The sequence below is a fragment of the Rhamphochromis sp. 'chilingali' genome (genome assembly GCF_963969265.1).
Source record: "Rhamphochromis sp. 'chilingali' genome assembly, chromosome: 7".
NCBI lineage: Eukaryota > Metazoa > Chordata > Actinopteri > Cichliformes > Cichlidae > Rhamphochromis > Rhamphochromis sp. 'chilingali'.
The window spans coordinates 36,710,128-36,722,979 of NC_137934.1; the positions used below are offsets into that span (position 1 = coordinate 36,710,128).

The 12,852-nt window shown below is 40.7% G+C and overlaps 1 long non-coding RNA gene across 2 annotated transcripts in view; it reads left to right on the forward strand.

The window, feature by feature from the left end:
• LOC308399700 overlaps nt 1-12,483 on the forward strand; it is a 45,119-nt gene extending 32,636 nt beyond the window's left edge. The window contains exons 2-4 of one of the 2 annotated variants that reach the window (XR_013972241.1): nt 10,234-10,369; nt 10,467-10,564; nt 10,913-12,483. This is a non-coding gene — a long non-coding RNA (uncharacterized lncRNA). Of the gene's footprint in view, nt 1-8,209; nt 10,370-10,466; nt 10,565-10,912 lie in introns of those variants that run through there. The other variant, XR_013972242.1, reaches the window with a different exon arrangement.
• The last annotated feature ends 369 nt before the right edge of the window (nt 12,484-12,852 follow it).

The window sequence follows — 12,852 nt, forward strand, 5'->3', positions numbered from 1 at the left end:
GTCCAAAAACCTCTCATGTTCAGCTGGTTTTTTTTGTAAAAAGATAACAATGTGTGCCTTTTCTGCAGCTATGTGGCATATATGGTATCACTCTTGGCTGGAAGCAGTGCTTAATCAATGGAAAAAACACAAACTTTGTCCAAAAACCTCTCATGTTTAGCTGTTTTCCACTTTTTCTTTGGTCATTTTAGCCTTTTTGGCAGGGTGAAGGGAGTATCTGCCATCAAACAAGAAGACAGCCGCATGTAGCTATGATGATGTTTGCTAGTTCACCTTACCTGCATTAATGTAATAACGTGGTTAGCCTACTCAACGTAAATTACACACTAACAACATTAAGCTACTCACGCAGAGAAGAACGGCTGCTGCTGCATCATCATCCTCATCATTTCTGCTACACTGGCAGGGCTAGGGGCCAGGACTCTATTCTTCGGGTTTTTGGGGGATGTTGCTCCGGGTCCGATAACTGGCAACCCACCCGACGTGCACGGTGTGAGGTCTCGCAGCAAGCTATCAAATACGGCGCATTTCTCGGATTTTAAAAAAAACGCTATGCGTCGCCAGCTGTTTAATCGGATTCTTGGTGTTACCTCCTTTGACAGTATCACAGTATCAGCTTAAAGCACTTGTTGCAGGCTGCTGAGTTTGTATATTTTGCTATGAAGTACAGCCAGACTTTTGACCGCTTCGCCTTGGGCATTTTTAATCTGTAGCTCTGCTCTAACAGAACGTACGTACCTGGCCCCGCCTACTATCCTCGGAAACATAAAATGATTGGCTAGAAGTGTATCACAGCTCAGGAAAAAAAAGCACTGAAATAAAGCACCGAAATGTGCGCTGCTTTTCAGTCTGGTTACTACCGTTTATGTCAGAACCGGTGCCATCATGGCACCGGACACCGGTACCCATCCCTAGTTATCAGTGTCTAGTACTGCTCCGTGTTTTAGCCATTGCTTCTGTTCTCTTGGTGATGCTGCTTTTTGTTTGCTCTGCAATACAGATAGTGGAATGGTGTGATTTTCATGAGTTGTCAAAGGAGCTTGCAAAGAAAAGCGTCTGGACTTCTTTAAGTTACTTGAGACGTTTCACCTCTCATCCGAGAAGTTTCTTCAGTTCTAAGGTCAAATGGTGGAGAGTCCCAGATATAAACCTAGTGGGAGTAACCCCCCACAGAGGGACAAAAGGACCCCCTGATGATCCTCTAATCGCCTGAGCCAAGGTGTGAAACTGGGTGTGGGTCCCAATCAGCCAGAGTTTCGGGTGAGTTCATTGTGAAACCTGGCCCCACCTCATCATATGAATTCCTGAGGTCAGATGGCCCAGGATGTGAGTGGGCATTAAGGCGTCTGGGGAGGGAACTCAAAACTGGATTATAGATGGCAGAGAGTTGGTGTCGTAAACCACCGCCTCTGCCCACGTTTCACCTTCTCGGATGAGAGGTGAAACGTCTTCAAGTAACTTAAAGAAGTCCAGACGCTTTTCTTTGCAAGCTCCTTTGACTATGATGACCTGGATGACTGAGAACCTTCACAGACATTTTCATGAGTTGTTAATAAGACTGTGGTTGCTATAGCTGCTGCTTTTGCAGCTTTGTCAGCAAAATTGTTTCCCTTCTGATGTGCTGCACATTTGCAAATTGCTAAATGTCGCATCACATAAGGAGTTTCCTCCCATGTAGACACATGTGTGCCATGATAAAACTTTCCTCCACACACTAGAAATAAGAAACTAATTTCAACCCTCTGTTACATTTTATTCACTTATTTTATAATCCAGTCATTTTTTCAAATCTAGTATCAATTAACTAATTTGCATATCAGCTCATAATGCGCTAAATTGATAGGTCAACAGAAATGCACGTTCAAAATATTATCACAAAAGAGAATTTCCTTCATACAGTAAATTACTTGTGTTGCATCAATCAAACAGAAAGCATCTCACACTTTATTGTATTACCAACTAAATTTATTGTCTGATTACTGCTTGGTCATACCAGACACTCTCTGTGTCTTTATTTTATTTATTTTTTTATTTTTTTATTTTTTTGCAAACGTTTCACCTATTGTCCTGCTGAAGAGTTAAATGTCAGCAGTGGATAAATTCAGCATTTGATAACAAAACTCTTTTAAGTTTTCCCTGCTTTAACACCAATGAGAGATATAGGCACATCTGTATAGTGCTCTTGCGTGTGCTAAGAAAGGCAAATGTGCTTGTAGCAGTTGAGAGATTATTATGCTGTTATATATTACATTATACCTGTAATCAAAATGAGTACTGATACTGCTGTAGGCCACATCATACTTCTTGTGTAATCAGTACATAGTTTTAGTTTGCATCATACTTATGAGTTAAAAGAATATGAAAATCATTAGATTTATTAGATAGGTTTCTATTATCCTATACTGCTGACTTACTGTGAGTGAGTTACACTGTTTCATGACATTTCATACTGCTGAGTTATGAAGAGAATATTGTGTTCAGAGAGTCAGGGCCTTTTTTTTTGATAGTAGAGACAACAGAGCACATTGCACGGGAGCTTCACACTGTAGGAGCTGATTTTAGAGTTTAGAAATGTGTTAACATAGAATGTAGAACACTAGAGACACTGCCCCCGATATAATAAAGGCCTCACTGTGTCGTGAACTTAGGAGTAGATTGTAGGAGACCCCTCCCCCACTTGAACTGTGAAAGTAAAACAGAGAGGAGTTAATGCTGAGTGGAAATTCCCCAGAGAATGTTTGGGTGGGGGTCTCAACATTTGTAAATGGATAACTGTGGTCTGGAAGGGAGATGGGTTTTATGACCTAGGGAGTCACCTACACCCACAGTGTTTTAACTGTCACGCACACACATCCACACGCACACTGACTCATGTGCACACACATACACACAGGTATGCGTACACAGTCACACACGAGCACTCACATAGGCTACGTTCACACTGCAGGCGAAAGCGCATCAAATCCGATTTTTTTGACCCTATGCGACCCATATCCGATCATACTATGACAGTGTGAACGGCACAAATCCGATATTTTCAAATCCGATCTGGGTCACTTTCGTATGTGGTACTGAATCCGATACATATCCGATGTTTTAGAAAGCGACTGCTGTTTGAACGGTCAAGTCGCATTAAATCCATCTTTTACATCACTGACACAAGACAGACGCCAATTATCAGCGCTGGAGAAGACATCACGAACGCTTCCTGGCCATCCCGTGTAGATGTCAGTGAAACTGTTGGGAAGACAATGTTGGAGAAACGTGAACATTTTTTGTACTGTATAATCTGCAGATTCTGACAGAAATCTGCAACTATCCTTTGAAGCACCGCTCCTCTAAAACAGCAATAAGGATCATTATTAGGTTATCTACATTATTATGTAAATAACTTAAAGCAAAAATTGAGAAACGTAAAGTCCGAAGTCTTTATATTAATGGCCATCAGTCAAACAATATTGTTTGCTCTGGGTCTAAACAGAGCGCGTTGTGTGTGACGTCTTCTTTTGCGCATGCGGGCCGCTTTGAGGGTTCACACTAGAGCGTGTTTGCTGTCGCATTTTATTTGTAGTGTGAACGAGCAGACAAAAAAATCGGATTTGATCAAAAAATCGGAATTGAGCATCAAGACCTGCAGTGTGAACGTAGCCATAGACACGCGGGAACGCGCACATGTAGGCATTCATGTGCTCGTGCACATAGACACAGACAGAGTTTGCAGCACGCCGTGGGGGTTTTATGATGGGGACGCCTCTATAAAGCTGGCTGTAACGAACAAAGGGGTGAAGATTTTTTGCAGAGGGACACACCGGCCTCGTCTTCCCTTCTAGAAGTGCATGCTTAAATGAAGATGAATAAAGATGAATAAAGGTTTTGTGAAATGACTGAGTTCCGGTGCCGTCTCTGGAAGTTTTGACGAATAAAAGAACCGGGGTAAAACTGATTTCGCAACAACACCCACCTTTTGTTGGAAGCAGAAAAACAGGGAGCCAAGGTCATAACTCAGGCTTACTGACAGTTAGAAAGAATGTGAATGCTTGGTTTGTGGCTGTGGCGCATTTTGTATAGCTTCTTTTCTTTTGTTTAGTAGCTTTCTGCCTTCACCTGAGAGGGTGTGCCCTAGGTATGTGCCTTCGGGTCTCCATAATTAGAGTTTATTTAAAGATACCTTGTGGCCCTAACTCAGCCAAGTGACGTAACATAGCCATAGTATTTTGCTTACACCCTTCCTCTGTGTGGCCAGTCAATAAAATGTCATCTACGTAGAGTAGAAACTGTCTCTGCCCCTCAAAAGTGAAGCCAAACAGGTGTTGTGGGTCGGGGTGGAAAGGCAATTCAATTCAATTCAATTTTATTTATATGGCGCCAAATCACAAAAAAAGTCGCCTCAAGGCATTTGATAAGTCTATCACTGAGAACCATTGTTCTTTTGGAGTGACTTGATTCAGTATAGTGTGGGGATTTGCTAATTCTGGTGGCATCATTTCAGTGATTTCATTTATTGCTCGCAGATCATGCACTAGACGGTATTTTGCAGTATTAGCTTTCTTCACCACTTAAACAAAACATCAGTCTTTGTTTTATTATTATTATTATTATTATTATTATTATTATTATTATTATTATTATTATTTAAATTCTCCTTTCTCAAAAACAGAAAATGAAATTGTAGTTGTTCTTGGCTGAGAAACATAAAACCTCCTTTTGTTTTTTTTGTTTTTTCTTTCGAGACAAGAAACTAAGTTTTAACTTTTCTGCCTTATCACCTAAAGCAAAGCAGACAACCCATCTCCCAGCTGGCTCTGAACTTATCATCATCAAGGTCGCATGGTGAGAGCCACTTCAGAAGTCACAGTACTCCTCACATTTCAACATTTCAAAAAAAAAAAAAAAAAAAAACTAAACTCAGCACACTACACAGAGAACAACAGCCAAGACACAACTGGAAATGCTGTTCTTGTTTGTCCTCCTTGAACTTTAGAATAAACTTATTACATCTGCAATAGTAAATCATATGCCTAATCATTATATGTCACTGTGATCCACGAGTGTGATCACAAATTTACTTATTTTTCAATCCAACAAAACAAACAAACAAAAAAACAAAAACAAATTGCTGATGGCATGAACGCTTTACACACATCAGTCAGGATGCAAATAAAGGATGCTGCCAAAAACAAATCAGAAGTATGAGGGGAAAAACTGAGCTCACAGACAGCTGCATGTTTGAGTTTAATAGCATGCAGCTCCTGCTCTAAAAAACGTGTTACTTGCTCATCAGCTTAGCAGTGACCACATATTTAATTCAGCTTCTCAATTTTGTAGCTTTAGCTGTTGCATACAGGGTTTAGCTTATTAGTTGTTAGTATAGGTGTGCTCTATATTTCAGCAATGTCTCATCTTGGATGACAGGTTTTCAAGCAGGTCAAGTGCCTCTATGCACTTAATTAGTTTAGATATTTTCTGTATTACCGTCATCTCATATGTCATTGTACTGAATTTGAGCAAACCTTAAGCTTGATGCAGACTACTTTTAACAATTATCCACCTCACATCATATTAATATTATTTCATTATTAATGCTATTATCTTTTCATATAACAGCAATAGTATATTACAATATTTTATTTATATTTTATTTTGCATCCACCAATGGCTGTGGGTGATCTGCAGTTTCACCCTTTCCCAAGCTGGAGACATTTTCCTTTTCACACACTTTCCTTGGCTGAACAATGACACAACCTTAATATACTTTATGCATCTCTCTATTTCATTTAATATGTGTTTGTGTGAATTATCTGCTTTCTTTCATTCTATTCATTCTGGGCATGGTCTTCATCCTAACTATGTTTCATTGTTAACACCAGTTTACAGGTTGTTATCCTTGCTATTATTAGTTTGAATACATTAAAGATAAGCTCTAATGTAATTTAGCCTTTTGTTTATTTTACTTTATTCCTCTTGTATTTATATTTATTCAGTCGGGTCTGTTTCCAACCCTTTTTAAACTTCAGTCGGCTGATAATACAATCCTGTTTTTGTGATCTCTACTTTGATCTCTAATTTTCAGTTCTCCCTTCAGTTTCGATTTCTCATGCTTGGAAAAGTCTATACTCTTCCTTACGTTTTTTTAATGCTTTTACTTTTTTGTCTGTCTCTCCCTTTCATCTGTCTGGGTGGTGGCAGCCACAGTGGTTGCAGCTAATCATTCCGTGTCGGGCGTTCTCTGTCTTACAGTCCCTTTCTTTTGGATTATTCCTGCTCCAGCTTGTTGTTTTTCTAAACATTTCTAATCAAGTGTTAATTTTTCTTGTTTATTCTCCATTTTCATAGATTTTGCTGGGCCGTCACTGGCACACTTGACTTCAGAGTGGTTTACTGATACGGCCTTCGACTTCACCCTAAAGGTGAAGCGCTATCAGTTTTATGAGATGAAACTCAACTGTTCTCCTTTGTCACCAGTACGTGAGCCTCAGCAAAGAAAACAAAAAATGGAAGTAGTTCAGCAGCGTATTGTGCTGTAAAATCAACTTACTTCCAGACACATACACACATATAGACATTTGCGCGCTTATTTAACTTAAACCTATTTGGTCACGAAGTAATTTCGGCTACCTCTAAAACCAGCCTACACTTAGGTCCTTTTGGTGAACTTAAACCTATTTTACACGTTTCTTTAAACCCTTACGGCGGGTTAGACCAAAATAGTGTTTTCTCACCCTCAGACATCTCAGTGGTGTTTCGGATCATCAGACTAAATCCCACCGCTGTGGACCAGACTATAAACACCGGCCCGGACCTGAATTCACGTCCCAGGGCTTTCGTCCTCGTCTAAGAGGGCTGTGCACAGACTTCGGTGCTGGCTTCCCACGGCGTCAGGAATCAGTGCTGGATCCTGGAACAGAGTCACAGATAACAGTTCTGATGTTTCTGCCCCGGCTACGAAGGACCAAAATAAATGTCAAGAGATTTATTCTAAATGACACTTCTTCAGCTGAGAGTCAGAGAGTGGAGACACACACGTTGCAAGGGCGGTCACAGAGCGCTCACATCAGAGTGGGGGCCCTGTGAAGTGCGCTTTGTTACCACTCTGGTCTTTATTTATATACAGAAAGTAATACAATAGTGAATACATCTGTTCATAGACAGAGGAATGTTAGTGCATATGCAGGTGTGTGTGTGTGTGTGTGTGTGTGTGTGTGTGTGTGTGTGTGTGTGTGTGTGTGTGTGTGTGTGTGTTGTGGGACTCAGAAGGGAGTGGAGACAAGAGTGGTTCAGCTCTTATTATCGCTGTGGGAAGAAACTAAGAAAGAGAACAGAACAAGTTTTTGTAGTGAACAACAGTCTAACACATCTAAAAGGTCATAATGCAGTATTCTATCATATGCAAACTTATATCATTAAAAGCTTATAATGACTACTAAGTACAATTTTCCATTGACACACACCAAGGTTAATTATGGAGTTCCACAGGGTTCAGTGCTAGGACCAATTCTGTTTACATTATACATGCTTCCCCTTGGCAGTATCATTAGAAGACATAGCATACATTTTCACTGCTATGCAGATGACACCCAACTCTATCTGTCCATGAAGCCAGGTAACACACACCAATTAGTTAAACTGCAGGAATGTCTTAAAGACATAAAGACCTGGATGGCCGCTAACTTTCTGCTTCTTAATTCAGATAAAACTGAGGTTATTGGACTCGGCCCTGAAAATCTTAGAAATATGGTATCTAACCAGATTCTTACTCTGGATGGCATTACCTTGGCCTCCAGTAACGCTGTGAGGAAACTTGGAGTCATTTTTGACCAAGACAAGTCCTTCAACGCACATATTAAACAAGTATGTAAGACTGATTTCTTCCATTTGTGCAAAATCTCTAAAATTAGAAATATCCTGTCTCAGAGTGACACTGAAAAACTAGTTCATGCATTTATTACTTCCAGGCTGGACTAATGTAACTCATTATTATCAGGATGTCCAAAAAACTCGCTGAAAAGCCTTCAACTAATCCAAAATGCTGCAGCAAGAGTCCTGACAGGGACTAGAAAGAGAGAGCATATTTCTCCTGTTTTGGCTTCCCTTCATTGGCTTCCTGTTAAATCCAGAATTGAATTCAAAATCTTGCTCCTCAGATACAAGATCTTAAATAATCAGGCCCCATCTTATCTTAATGACCTTGTAGTACCATATCACCCTATTAGAGCACTTCGCTCTCGCTCTGCAGGCCTACTTGTTGTTCTTAGATTATTTAAAAGTAGAATGGGAGGCAGAGCCTTCAGTTTTCAGGCCCCTCTTCTGTGGAACCAGCTTCCAGTTTGGATTCAGGAGACAGACACTATCTCTACTTTTAAGATTAGGCTTAAAACTTTCCTTTTTGCTAAAGCATATAGTTAGGGCTGGACCAGGTGACCCTGAATCCTCCCTTTCTTTCCTCACCTTTCTCACTCACTATGTGTTACTAGACCTCTCTGCATTGAATCATATCTGTTATTAGTCTCATGTCTTTCATCCTGTCTTTTTTCTCTCACCCCAACCAGTCGCAGCAGATGGCCCCGCCCCTCCCTGAGCCTGGTTCTGCCAGAGGTTTCTTCCTGTTAAAAGGGAGTTTTTCCTTCCTACTGTCTCCAAAGTGCTTGCTCATAGGGGGTCATATGATTGTTGGGTTTTTCTCTGTATCTATTATTGTACGATCTACTGTGCAATATAAAGCGCCTTGAGGCGACTGTTGTTGTGATTTGGTGCTATATAAATAAAATTGAATTGAATTGAATTGAACTGAGGAGTACACAACTTCAGTGACCAGCTACATCAGGAAGTGCATAGAGCATGTCACTGTCTCCAAGATCGTCATCAAACGTGCAAACCATAAACCCTGGTTTTCTGCAAAGCTACATAGCCTGATGAAAATCAAAGACTCTGCCTTTAAGTCCAACAATAGGGAAGCTTACACTACAGCCAGAGCAGACCAGGCAAAGCGAGAGTATGCAGAAAAAATCAACACACACTTCACAGGTTCAAAGGACACTCGGCGCATGTGGTAGGGCGTTCAAACAATCATGTGCTACAAGCCAACACCTCCGGCATGCAGCAGTGATCCCTCTTTGCCAGAGAAACTGAATGCTTCTTTGCAGAGTAAAACCATGAAAGGCTTCTGGACCTGACAACATAACTGACCAGGTGCTTTGGGAGCGTGCTGACCAGTTCACAGGCATCTTCACGGACATCTTGAATACATCACTGAGCTCAGCTCTGGTACCTGCATGCCTCAAAACCACAACATTCATCCCAGGGCCAAAGAAGTCCACTGTGATCTGCCTCAATCACTACTGACCAGTGGAACTTACACCCATCATCACAAAGTGCTTTGAGAGGCTGCTATTGAGGCACATGAAAACTCAGCTTCCAAAGAATCTGGACCCGCTACAGTTTGCTTACCGCCCAAACCGTTCCACAGATGATGCCATCTTGTCTCCTCTTCACCTTTCTCTCTCCCACCTCGACAAAAAGGACACTTTTGTCAGAATGCTGTTTATTGACTTCAGTTCAGCATTCAACACAGTCATTCTCCAGAAGCTTGTAAAGAAGTTGGACCTACTGACAATAGATATCACTCTCTGCAATTGGATCTTGGACTTCCTAACTGACAGGCCCCAGTCTGTCTTCATAGGAAATAATACTTCCAAAGTCCTCAGACTGAGTACAGGTTCGCCGCAGGGCTGTGTGCTTAGTCCACTGCTGTTCACCCTGCTAACACATGACTGTATTGCACAGTAATTCTCAAATCACATCATCAAGTTTGCAGATGACACAACAGTGGTGTGTCTCATCTCCAGCAACGGTGAGTCTGAAAACAGAGAGGAGGTACAAGACCTGGTGGACTGGTGTCAGAATAATAACCTGTCTCTAAATGTTCAGAAGACTAAAGAGATGGTTGTTAACTTCACGAAGAGTTCAACGACCCTGCCAGTTTGTAGTCGGGATGAGTCGACATTGCAAAATGATATTAGTTTGACCCACTTAAATACTCCTAAAACAACATAGAAGCCACCAGAGAATTTAGGTGGTGTGTGTGGAAGCAAACCTCTTTTGCTTAAATATACATGTAACGAAAAAATGTTGTTCTTCCCTGTAAGTTTGAAAAAAATGTTAGGGACTGTAAAATATGAATTACTACAAATAATAGGTCGTGTGGAATAACCTCCCTGTGTCTTTCTCATTGTGCAGATTCGTACCACTGTCAACCACCTCCTGTGCCCTTCTAAGGGATTCAGCTGGGTTCGTCACACTACCATCACTGTGTTCTTGCTGGCTGGCACAAATGCCCTGGTTATTTTCGTTCCCACCATCTTTAGACTTATAGGTATATGTCTGCATGCAAGATATTGTAATAACGTCTTAAAGAGCAACAGTAAAAGAAAGGATTGTGACTAAAATGCCAAATGTCTTTACAATGTCAGACATTTCTGCTGCTGCCATGCTCATCTTCATCCTGCCTTCAGCTTTCTACATCAGACTGGTCAAGAAAGAGTCCATGAAGTCTGGGCAAAAGATCGGGGTAAGATGGAGTTCGATGAAATGAACCGTTTTTGAACTTTACACTTATTTGTTTCCTTGCCAAGGATTCGACACGGTTGTAGCTGCAGTAATTAGCCCTTTAGTTTAACTTCATATTAAGCAAACAATCTTATGTTTTGTTTTTTCATTAATTATCATATTTTTAATTACAAAACAGTACAGTGCAACAAACTAATACTATATCTTCTGCATTGCTAAGCTAAAGTAAGATAATTAGCTTTATACTGAACCAAAGACAACAAATTACACGTCTTAAACTGTGAAAGGTTTCATTTAACTTGGTGTGAATGAACACATTAGCTAACTGTGATCTTATTTTGCTCTCTAGGCATGCCTCTTCCTCCTCATCTGTATCACGGTCATGTCCAGCAGCATGATCCTCATCATTCTGGACTGGATCAAGAACGCCACAAGCGAGGTCTCTCCTGAAACTGTATTTAGTCTTTATAACCTGCTGAAGGTCTGCGCAGCGACAACACTACTGCTTTGAGAAGGCCTGCGAGCCTCCCGGTTCCACTTCCCCCACTCAGGGGTTGTGGGAAACTTGAAATTTTTTCTTTATGGGAGAATACTTTGAATTTTGACCACATGCCGTGATACCTGTTAAACATGCAAAAAAAAAAAAAAAAAAACAACCTAAGAAACAACTAAAAACAGGTTGCACTCTTGAACACCTTCAACCAAACAATAACGAACAAGAGAGCTCGACGCGGATTCCTTCCCACCGAGTGGAGAGCCCGTCGTAGATGGCACACTGTGCTTCCAACATTCACACGTCACCGAAATGTTGTCATCTATTTATGGAAGACCGGAGATGTGCAGAAAATGTTGTTTCTGCACATCTCCGCTTGAGAGTACGTCAACCAACTCTTGACCTCAGCAGCAAAGAAAAAAAAACCTCCAAGCTAAAGCCAACAACAGAATGTGGAAGAACTACTATGTTTAGTTGTTTTTTTTTTAATCTCCAAAACACCTATGCACCGTGCTAAAGAGAGAGACCAAGTTCAGCTTAGATAGACCCAGGCCATATTTTGCTGTAATACCATTCTGTACCATAAGATGGTGCAGCAGGTTAATGTAAAATTTATTATCAATGAAAATAAAATTTTATTTACAACAGTGTGAGAAAAGGAAAAGCTTCATGAGGGGAAAGGTGCAGTTAAAAAAACAAGCTGTCAAAAAAAAAAAAAAAAAAACCAGCAACAGCCCTTTTAAAAATTAAAAACACTGCCCACTGGTGGATGAAGTTTTAGTTGCAATTTGCAAAAAGTACCTTTGAGGGCTTTGTTTTAGAAATGTAAGCCAATCAATGCCTGTAGGAGGCAGTGTTTAATTCAAATAAAAGAAAAGTTAAAACACACACGTCTTTCAGATTCTTTAGTATTTAACAAAGTGAGTGTTTGTTCACATGGAGACAACTTCAACTCCACTGTCTTTTAAAAATGAAGCAGTGGGCTCAGATAATTTTGAGTTTTAGTTTATTTCTCCAGAGAAAGATTTCTGCAGAGCTGAAACACCAGCTTGACAATGCTGCCCCCAAGCTGACGGAGGTTGACATTGTGCTCCAAGGATCAGACACCGAGGTTCATCCATGGCACCAATTCAGTTGGCTTAAGCGCTCTGTGTGTGTGTGTTTAGGCCAAGGAAGATGAGTTTTTCACTGCAACTTGTTTTACTGAAGCTATGCAAGTGTGTTGAGACTTCATTTCAGGATTTGTGTGGTGTGTACCCTGAATAGTTTTAAGGGGCAGGTCAAAATGAAACTTCATTCTGATGCAGGAATACCTTTAACAGCTGGTCAATCTGCCATCGTAACTGAAAGTCCAGAGGTTACGTTTCTGATATTTGCAGGGTTTGACTGCCATTTTTTAAGCACAAATTGGGGGGGGGGGAGACCAGAGTTGTAGTTCATAGTTGTAGATACTCCTCCCTCCTTCAAACATGGGCTCAGAGTTCACGGAAGCTCACCCACAAATGCAGATTTCATGATTATTTTCTTACCTGAATTTGTGAATTCGTAACAATTTTAGGTACACAAATGATGTCGGCCTGAAAAAAACAAACATCTTTCAATGAACAGATGCCCTATCATCAGCAGGACTCTTATCTCAGGCTGGTCCTTGTCCTCCACATGCTTTCTTCTTGTTCTTTTTGGGGACGAGTCGACTTTAATATGAGTCTGTGCCTAACACATGAATTGGATGATAGCAGAGTTAAGACTCAATTTGTTTGCATGTCTAAGTGAAAGAGGTGCATCTTCAACATGTT